The sequence below is a fragment of the Orbicella faveolata genome, unplaced genomic scaffold (assembly GCF_042242905.1).
Source record: "Orbicella faveolata isolate gen_17 unplaced genomic scaffold, um_ofav_v1 contig_25, whole genome shotgun sequence".
Lineage (NCBI taxonomy): Eukaryota > Metazoa > Cnidaria > Anthozoa > Scleractinia > Merulinidae > Orbicella > Orbicella faveolata.
Window position 1 is genome coordinate 18,461,774 of NW_028301553.1, and position 9,706 is coordinate 18,471,479.

General features: G+C 39.7%; 1 protein-coding gene and 1 long non-coding RNA gene across 3 annotated transcripts in view; one reads left to right on the plus strand and one right to left on the minus strand.

Moving 5' to 3' along the window:
* LOC110049637 (ubiquitin carboxyl-terminal hydrolase 9X-like) overlaps positions 1 to 1,641 on the minus strand; it is a 195,556-nt gene extending 193,915 nt beyond the window's left edge. For both annotated transcript variants that reach the window (XM_089293533.1, XM_089293532.1), the window contains exon 1: positions 1,482 to 1,641. The gene's annotated coding sequence lies outside the window, so the exon portion shown is untranslated. The remainder of the gene's footprint in view (positions 1 to 1,481) is intronic.
* A 4,989-nt stretch (positions 1,642 to 6,630) lies between these two features.
* LOC149109238 (uncharacterized) lies at positions 6,631 to 9,469 on the plus strand. The gene is made up of 2 exons (XR_016208620.1): positions 6,631 to 7,432; positions 8,030 to 9,469. It is a non-coding gene; the product is annotated as an uncharacterized LOC149109238 (long non-coding RNA).
* Positions 9,470 to 9,706: the final 237 nt, after the last annotated feature.

The window sequence follows — 9,706 nt, forward strand, 5'->3', positions numbered from 1 at the left end:
TAATACAAAACAATACTGCAATAGGTTTATTCACAATGTAAATGAATAGATGGAACAAAAAAGCAACAACAATGATCACCGGCAACAGAAGTACAGTAAAATAAATAGGCACGGTACTTTCACTTTCTGAAACCAAAATTTTCTTGCAGCCTTTACAAATGAAAAATTAATTGTTCAAAAATCTGACACTGTCGGGCAGAGAGTTGAATGATCAAGCAGCCATAGATGTTAAAGTATCTGCTTCCCTGAGAAAGTACAATAGAGGGGCAGCAGGTGATTGCACATTGTAAGAACACGTAGTATCAAGCCCTAGGATTTCACGGTAACAATCATTTCCAGTACCATGCCATTACCGCTATTCAGAAATAACAGAACTGAAAAACCGCCTGCATGTTGTTTTGAAAAAGACTGAAAATTTTCCAGAGAAATCTGAGCTGCCAAAGTTCATGCTTCCAATGAAAACTGATGCACTTATTTTTTCCAGCAGTTTCCGGGGTGGAAATGAATAATTTGCAAATATCAGAGCAGACTCACTTTCTCGTCTCACGACAAAGCCACTAGATTCCGCAATCACAGCTACACCACTCGCACTTGTGCTCAAACATAAGCCTGCTTGCAGGCTACGTTACCATTTACCATGTAGTTTAAAGATGTCTATAAATGTTTGTAAATGTGTTTGCTTTTCTCTATGTAAAGGAGAATTCTAAGAAAATCTGTGAAAAAATATCTTTACCTTCTTTTTCAGAAAAATGCTGACTTCAGCATTTTATTTGAGATCCAAGGCTAATTACCTTGGAAAAATGCGTGGCTAACCCAAGTTTTCTTTGTGGATTCTAACAGCCCTTGCTAAAATCTACTTTTTCTATATGCTCCTAATTTGGCAAAAAGGCCTTTGTATTTAGTTGGAACCGTCCTTAAGAGTGGGGTTACACAGTTATCTTTCCTAAGTTTAGGTTACAATTAAGGTTAGCCGCAGACCTAAACGTAACAGCATTATCATGATGTTGAATACAAGTGATAATACCTTATGTTTACATGTTGGTTTGAATGACAACTCTCAAACACCCTCAGTTAATACTGAGTCTTTTCAAATTTCAGGAAGTACTTGTCTTATTGTGCCTAATGGAATATAGTTTAAAACTTCCACATACACAAGCAAAATTCAAAACAAGACGGTCAACATGTGTCATCTACAGCCTGTCGATATGATCGATTGGAACAAATAAAGTGTTAGTATAGCATGGATAATTTCATCACATATTGTAACAACAAACCCAGCAAATTTTAACCGTACAAATTGGAGCATACTAAAGCTTAGAGCTTAATGAATCGCCATAACCCTGACCTAAAAATGTAAACGATTTCAAAAGTTTCCTGCTGTTTTCAAAACTGACAGGAAATGCAAGTACATGCAACATTGAAACTGCATATGGCTTCCATATCAAGCCAAAATTACCCGCAAAGAAGACTTTAAACCCTACCTCGTTTCACGGGAAGAATCTCACATAGCAGAAAATTTGTAAACCGATACAAAACAGATGATGGGTAGCTTGAGATTAATTTTCCTCCCCTTATAATCTGCAGCAAAATTCAGTGTTTTGCATGTGGAGCAAAATCCTCCTCGACGGAATGCACATGCGCAGCTCTTCCCTAAGTCACGTGTTTGTCAGTGTCCTGACTCGTTCCCATGGTCTTTCTGTCCCCAGGACAACAGGCTCCCGGTGCGGTGAGCCCGAACGAAGCCCCGATCGCTTTGCTCTCCGAATTCTTCTGTTTCGCGCTCGCCGAAATTTTTTTCGGTCCCCGCCGTAGCCTGTTCGCAGGCTAGGACAACACAAATATTCAAGGCTGAACTAAGACCCTCGCTGATTGGCCAATTCATACGAACAGGCCGATTCGACAAGAAAGTGATTGCAGTCGTAATGCGGACTGGGTTGAGATTTTTTGGGAATGGATTTGACCTCCCCGCAGAATGCAAAAGGAACGAAAATAAATGACATCATCTCAAAGCACGTACTTACGAGTCAGTTTTGATTTCTCAATCGTTTCTTCGTTTGCAGTTATGATTCTGCGCCGTGAAAATCATTGCAAACGTGGCCTGTTTCATCGGGATGCGGGATGACGTGCTTTTGTGACATGACGAGGACAATTATTCATTTTACATGTTCACGAACACGACTTTTAAGAGCATTTTGAGCCTTATATACGACTTTGAATCGCCTTGGCCGGCCTTTGGGGCGACCCTAAAAGAATACGAGGGAATACAGGGAAAAACGTGAGAACGTAGGAAAGCACAGAAAAAAAAACAGGGGAATGTAGGGAAGAACAGGGAATATCGGGGAAATGTAAACTAAGCGAAAAAGAGAAAATACAGGGAATAATGGACTCTTGATACAAACTGGATTAGGATTAGACTCGTACCCAGTCACTATTTACGTGTTTTGGGGGGGTGAGAAGATTGCATAACAGGGTAGATTAATGCGCGCGAGGTGTCATTGGAAGGGTGGGAGAAAATTATTATTAGCGGAACCCCATACCTATATAGCAAAGAAAGGAAACCCTAGCCTCTTCCAGGCGTTCACTTAGTTGGAGCGTAGTGCGAAAATCAGCGCGCGAAAAAAAAATGCGGTGAGAGGAAGCGAAAAAACGCCCGTGGGCATCCTTCCGCCTACTTATAGACCGCCTACAGGCACCCGTAACAAGACCGCTGGCTTGTGGTTTTCAGTTACCAACCTTATTTTGAAACATGTTCGCGGAATATTTCAAACTTTGTCCCTCGAAAGCCAATACTTAAAGACTTCAAAACATATCTTGCAATAGAAATGAGCCTTAACAAAGTATAAACACACTGGCAAATCACAGAGGTGTCAAACTCTGCAAAGCGAAAGGTTGATATACCGAAAACAGACCGGCAAATGTACAGATGTCACGAACTGTATTTACACACAATCTCGCACTTTCCGGTTCTTTACGGCTTTTTCGTCGATACCTATTGCCGTTCTTGCAACTCCGAGTTTGTTCAACTGTTCAACTTGGTCTTTGATTATGGCCTGGAGAACTAAACAAACTACTATGATCGTGGAGATGCCACCGGCTTTTCCATTCATCGATCGGAGAGCGTGTTGTTTATCACTCGTTGAAAGGTCTATGACCGCCGCCATATCACATGTCTCATTTACGTCAGTAATGCTCGAGTGTTGACAAAATCTGTGAAAATAGACCAATCAGCCCACAGGCGTTCTTTCGCTTCCTCTCGCCGCGCTTTTTTTATTTTTTCACGCGCTGTTTTCGTAAGCTCGATTTCCGCCGCTTTCTCGAGTCCGGTCTACGTTCCTCCCCGAGAAGTAGTAGTGGAAACCCACAGAACGATAACTCGCCGAAATCGCGTTAGATCGGCCCGAGGAGCTGGCAAACAACAAAGAATACAACACAGCAACAGGGTAAGTAGATTTTATTCACAAAACATAAGAATAATTAGCTTTTCAAGCAAAGCCGTTGCATTCCCATACAAACCTTTATAAATTCAAACCATTGTAACACAACACCTCCATATGCTGCAAGGCGAGCGTCATGTTTCGCGTGGTCAAATTCAGTCGTTATGTAATAGTACATGCCATATGTCACGTTAGCCTGAACGATCGCATAAAAAGGAAAAAGAAAAGGATAACATTGAGAGCTTGGGCCGCCTGTGCGCTACACAGTGCTGACGAGCCCCAAGAAGGGCGAAACAGCTGTCCACTGTTGCAATCCTACTTAATCGGTTCTTGTCATGTTGGTGTCTCGAAACGTTTTTCACGTAGTATCAGCCTTGCAGTCTATTGCTTGTTTTTGTGTGTGTGTGTGTATTTTGAGATTATCCAAACTCGATCAAAACAGAGGGCCAAACAATATACAGAAAACCTCACTGCAAAGTTACAAAATTCAAATCAAAGTTCTTGCTTAATGAGAAATAACACGCAAACTGCGGTGATAAAAATGGCAATAAAACGCATGTTAAAAAACAAAGTTCTTGCTTAACCTGGGTTAATCTTAATCTGGCTTTGAACAACCCGGCCCAGGAGCTCCGCTTTTAGGCTTGGCTAAATCTATATATTATCACTTTGTCGGGCATTTTGGCGCATTTTGCCGCGGGCTAACATGGAGAATTTGGCGGGCTAAAGTGTATTTTCGCCCGCTGAAAGTTAAGCAATATTGTACAATTAATTTCAATACTTAGAAATAAGCTTTATCGAACTTTCCTTTCATGTCTTCTACAATTTTTGAAAACTCCGAAAATGGCAAGATTTTGTAATTTCTAGCCAGGTTCGCTTGATGTATTGTGTTTTTTCATTGAAGGAAAATAAAAGTCATTCAACTTGTAAACGCTCGCGTGATTGTTCAGACTGTTTTGTTGTCATTTTCTGAGTTTTTAATTTCTCAATGTTTTCCAAAGTGATAATCATGATGGTGATAGAGTTTATGTTCTTGGTCATAAATATGTTTGGGCCCTTCTGAGAGCTCATTTTAACCCTCGCCTAGTGGCTCGGGCTAAAATGAGTCTGAGTAGGGTCCAAACATATTTATGCGCGCGAACGCGAACATAAACTCTATTGTTTTACTGTTAACGTAAATTTTATGGCGTAATTCTATAACGTAATCATGTATACAGTGAAAATTCAAACGTACAACCGTCGAACATTTGCAACTGAAGACGACATAGGAATGTCGAAACATGTTTTGTAAAATGAAAATGTTGTTTCCTTTTGAAAAATTGTTTAATTTTTCCTTCGATCCTTCCCATGAAACCTTGCGCGCCTCAATACACCCTAGTTGCTGGCGAGCCCTAGCGAGACAGCAGCCTATTCTTTACAATAGCGAGAAAAAGCCAAAGTTTGTCGGATGTAAGATCGGAGACATGCGCAGTCAATTGCGTTTTTTATATCCGGGCATTCCGGGGTGCTTGTGAATGCACGTGGAAATATCGATCGATTTCGAGTAATAGCTGTGTACAGCCGTCCCGCTCTGCTAGAAATCAAGGACACGATAAACGAGGCGATTAATTGTTTGTGGAAGTATTCATCAAGGTCATGAACGGTTTAGTGATGACTCTCGAGGAAGACAAGAGATTTTTATGTGTTTGCCTGCTCTATTACGTGAGTAATTTTTGCCGATTCATATTCGCGAATGGAGGTGCCAAGATATCGATTAAGTCCTACTTCATGGAGATGATTTTTTTTTCCAGTGCATTCAGCAGCAGTGAAGTGTTAGGCAAAAATGCTTCCTTTGGAAAAATAGAAAAACGATCTATGGTTAAAAATTTGTTTAAAACGAGCTTTCGACTACCAGTCTGTAGTCTTTAAAGAGTAATAGATAGAAAGCGCGAACGTTAAAATATATACTAAGAAAAGTGTGAAGAAAAAAAAGAAAATTATAATAAAAACAATAAAAATGCTTGTGTCCGAGTAAAAATGCTAATGTGAAGTTGAAAATAAAATTGAATATTGTCTTGGTAATTGTTTCGCATTATTGTCAGCATGGTTCGTAATTGCTGTGTGCCAGGAATCCAAAGTTTTTCTAACACGGAAATTTCCCTTGTCAATCACGCGTGCATTGTCAAAGTCGATGGAATCGTCGTTCAATCAGGCATGTGAAGCAATGTTGGAACTGTGTTTCTAATATGTAAATTCACAAATTCATGCAATTAAAACGTCTCATTTTCACTTTTACCGGTAATGTTTAAGCATAAAGGCTAATTCTTAAAAAGAACACTTGTGGAAATACATCTACTAAAGGTTTTCCTGGGTCTCTTAAACCAAGTTCTGACATTTGTTACGTTCTTTTCTTAACTCAAGAAAAACTTTTGGGGACTCCGTTGTTGTTTCACAAAAGCCCTTTAAAACGAAACTAGTTGCAAAAATCGTAATTCTCTTTTAAAAAGTTACACCAACCTCTATTATACCGTTTATTTCAAATCGTATTATCAGTATTTCCTTCAAGCTCTGACGCCAGCATCCACTTTCACATTGAAACTCCTAGTGTCCGATCATGTGATCCGATCTTCTCTCCCCAAAAAACACGTAAATAGCGACTGGGTACAAAGCATTGCGTTACACTACGTGAACGCAAAATCGAGAGGGGATACATAATACATACTGTAAATCCTCAAATTGGCGCCCCCCCCCACCTCGAATAAGCGTCCCTCCTAGCGGCCGAAATTTAAAATAGGCGCCCCCCCCCCTCGAATAAGCATCCCCTCCCCTCCCCCAATTTTGTGGACGAGTAATGAGACAACAAAGGATGTATAGTTTTCGTCATGTAGTATTAGATTTGAACATTGTTTCAGTTTGTGAACACGTTTAGTGAACACGTTGAACACGTTAAGTACTAACGGCGCCGCGATTTAAACTTTAGGATCAGCTTCTTATGTAAATAAACAGCTAATGTTGGTGTTTACGCGCAGATGATGCATAAAAAAAATGATCATGTCAGGCCACGATTTGGGAAAAATTAAATAAGCGTCCCCCTCCCCTCGAATAAGCGCCCCCCTCGAATAAGCGCCCCACGTCTTCTCCTAAATTTGAAATAAGCACCCCGGGCGCTAATTCGAGGATTTACGGTGAGTACATAAGTGTGTCGGTCGACACGTCTCAAAAACCGCTGATTGGCTGGGGACTTTTTTTAAGGACGCGTGCGCAGAACGTTGACCGCTGACTTACTGCGGGGATTGGAAGCGCGATCGAGTGGCCATTGAACGGTAGTTTGTGTGAACTGCGCTTGATTGTGCTCTTTTCACCACAAGTTGGTGCTTTTTCCTTGGCCAGTTTGTCAGTATACTTGCACTTTTATCAATGGTTATTTATGAAGAAAGACTGGGTTGTCGAGGATGAGCATAAAATCAATGGATTGCAGTTGATGTTTGCCGACAACGACGATGTTAGCCTGCGCTTAGAGGAGCACAGCAAATTCGGCGCGAAATTCTGCTACATCCTTGCATTGGTTTCTGTTTGGGATTTGTATATAATGGAAGGATCTCTGGTGGATTCGTTTCCTTTTAAATTCTACCCTGGTCCCAGAGGTTTTTCTTCATTTTTCTTTTCGCGAAGCGGCGAGAAAGAAAAACCTCGTTTTTCTTTCTCGCCGCTTCGCGACTCGTGTTTTCACCACTTCGCGGCTCTCTCGTAGCTCTCTCGTGCGGAGAAAAATCAAGAAAAATCTCTAGGACCAGGGTATGTAAATTCAGAAGCGCTCCGGAAATTTTGCTTGCTTTGATGTCATCAACCTTTTTCCTGTAATCGATCATCGAACTTGTCATCCCCTCGATTCTCTGACTCTCTATTTGAGCTTTCTTCTGGTTCATCGTCGTCTTCATCTCCACTGTTTTTGTTTTCTTCAAGCTGAGCTGTCATTGGCATACACCTCAGCTCATACAGTAAAAGTCAAGAATAAGAAATTGGTAAGCAGAATTCTGTATATATACAGTTAAGAAGGTCATTAATAACTTACATTGTACAACTTTCAAAAATAATAGTTCATTATATTATGTCCACTTCACAATACATGTTTGTGATGTTTCCACCTTCCAATAAAATTCCATACCAGTGGCCATAGCACCTGACCATGCAATGTCTTCATTACTTAAGAATTCGAAAACGGAAAAAACCAGGAGATTATTAACCATAATTATTTTGACAATTTTTTTTGAAGTTTTTCTTGAGTTAATTTCAACAATTTACCACAGGTTGAATGATTCTGTTACAGTTTTGAGGCAATTTATTGCTTCTAAAGCCTCCTCTTTTGAAAATTTGATTTTCCTACACAATTACAAAACTAGCTACCTTCTAAAATTAGAGTGAAGGATTTCAATCTTTTTCCCTGTGAAAACTTCAAGGTGGTTCTGAAAATTATGTGCCATACCTTAGCAGCACAAACCATTTCATGTCCTATGTCTTGCTAAATTCTTAAAGCACACTGCATTTTTTACAAACATAGCTTACTTTCATTCCTTAAAACTTTTTTCAGCATTTGACCAGTTGAACTCTTTGAATTGCAGAGGGAGATGTTTAAGGAAGTTTTGGCAGTGATAATTTCCTCTTTCAACGGATACAACACCAAGGAGATGCTGAACGTCAATAGCCCCTTGCCAAGGGCAGACTGTGCCACCCTCCATGGTCACATGAACATTGTGGTGACTCTTAGTGATATCATCTCCCAAATCAACTACTTCCATTTTGTTGTGACTTTGTACATCCACAACTGCAGTGCACATATGCCAAGTGGTACTTGCTATGGAACTTGTGGACCAGATAGTGCTTGGCATGCAAAAAAATGTCTTCCTTGATGAAGAGCGTGAACTTTCTACCGTATTCTGCAAATTTTGGGTGAAACACTGTACATTTCTGCTCTCGGAGTATACAGTAACACTGAAACTTCTATCATAACTTTTATTGGTATTACCTCCTTGTATTAATGCAAAGTAGACTCATCTTCTGTCTACGATCATTGATTGGACAATAATTTTGTTATGATCCACAACAAATTATTCTGTTTTCTAAGTTGGGCACAGAGTGGAAATACCAAAAAATTGCTGGCTCAGACTAACTAATTTAATTCCAGTTGATGATTATTAGCAACATGTGATCTCATGTTTATTGCCTCCCTTATTAAACAAATTTTGTTTTTGTACTCCCGTCTTCTTGTCTGTCGACCAAGGTCTTTTCATAGTTAAGTAATGGCTGTGGGTGGCGGCTGAACCCAAGAACCATGTACACATCAGTGAACTGTGACTGGCTCCTTTCATTTTGAGATTTGAGCCATTTGCCCTCTGGATTGGAGAGTTTTTCTAGCAGGCACACAAACACAAAAAGATGTTATGCCAGATGTCCCTGATAAAATGCAAAGTAAACATTTTGTCTCTGAACTACTGTAGATACATGTATTTTGCAAGTGACCAAACAGTCCAGCAGAATGCTGATCACAGAAAGCTTCCATTTCAGTCAGATCATAGAGGTGTTTACCACCCTTGTGTATAGTGCTTGGTCAGTGCTCTGTGAAACTGCTGAACATGTTTGCCAAATTCTGGTTCTGCCACAAATGTTCACGACATTTTAAAGGAGCTCAGTCATGGTTTGCACATATTAAAAAATTTAGCCTCAATTTTTCAAATTCGTTGTTTGTAATCCATGTTAATCTGCTCCATCCTTAGCCATCCTTGTTCCTTTATGGTTTATCATTGTCTTTGGTGTTTGTCTATCTTATTAAACTGTTATTTTCAGGTTTCTTACCATTTAAAGGTAATTTTGTACGTGGCCAAAATAACTCAAAATACCGTGACTGAGCTCCTTTAATTTCTACCTGTATTAACAGTTGAGTACAGTCAAGGATAATATTATCTTGATACCTTCATTAAACATGGGTTAGCACTTCAGCCCTTTTGTTGTTTATTAGCACTGATGCATGCTCAAATATAGTTAAAATTTGTAATGAGCCTTGACTACAGAGTGATGGTTGACTCTAGGGAGAAAGGTTTATAATGATCCCATTCTCAAACTGCAGCTTCTTTTGGATTTTGCAAAAACTGACTTATTTGTCTGTTTTCAATTTCAAATAAGAAATTAAATTTACATGTTTGGTCACAATTTTTTTTTTCACTTGAATGGAATGGTTGGGGTGGAGACTGGTGATGCACAACTTGCCAGTCAAAATAGGGTTATAGTTACTTTGTGTTTTC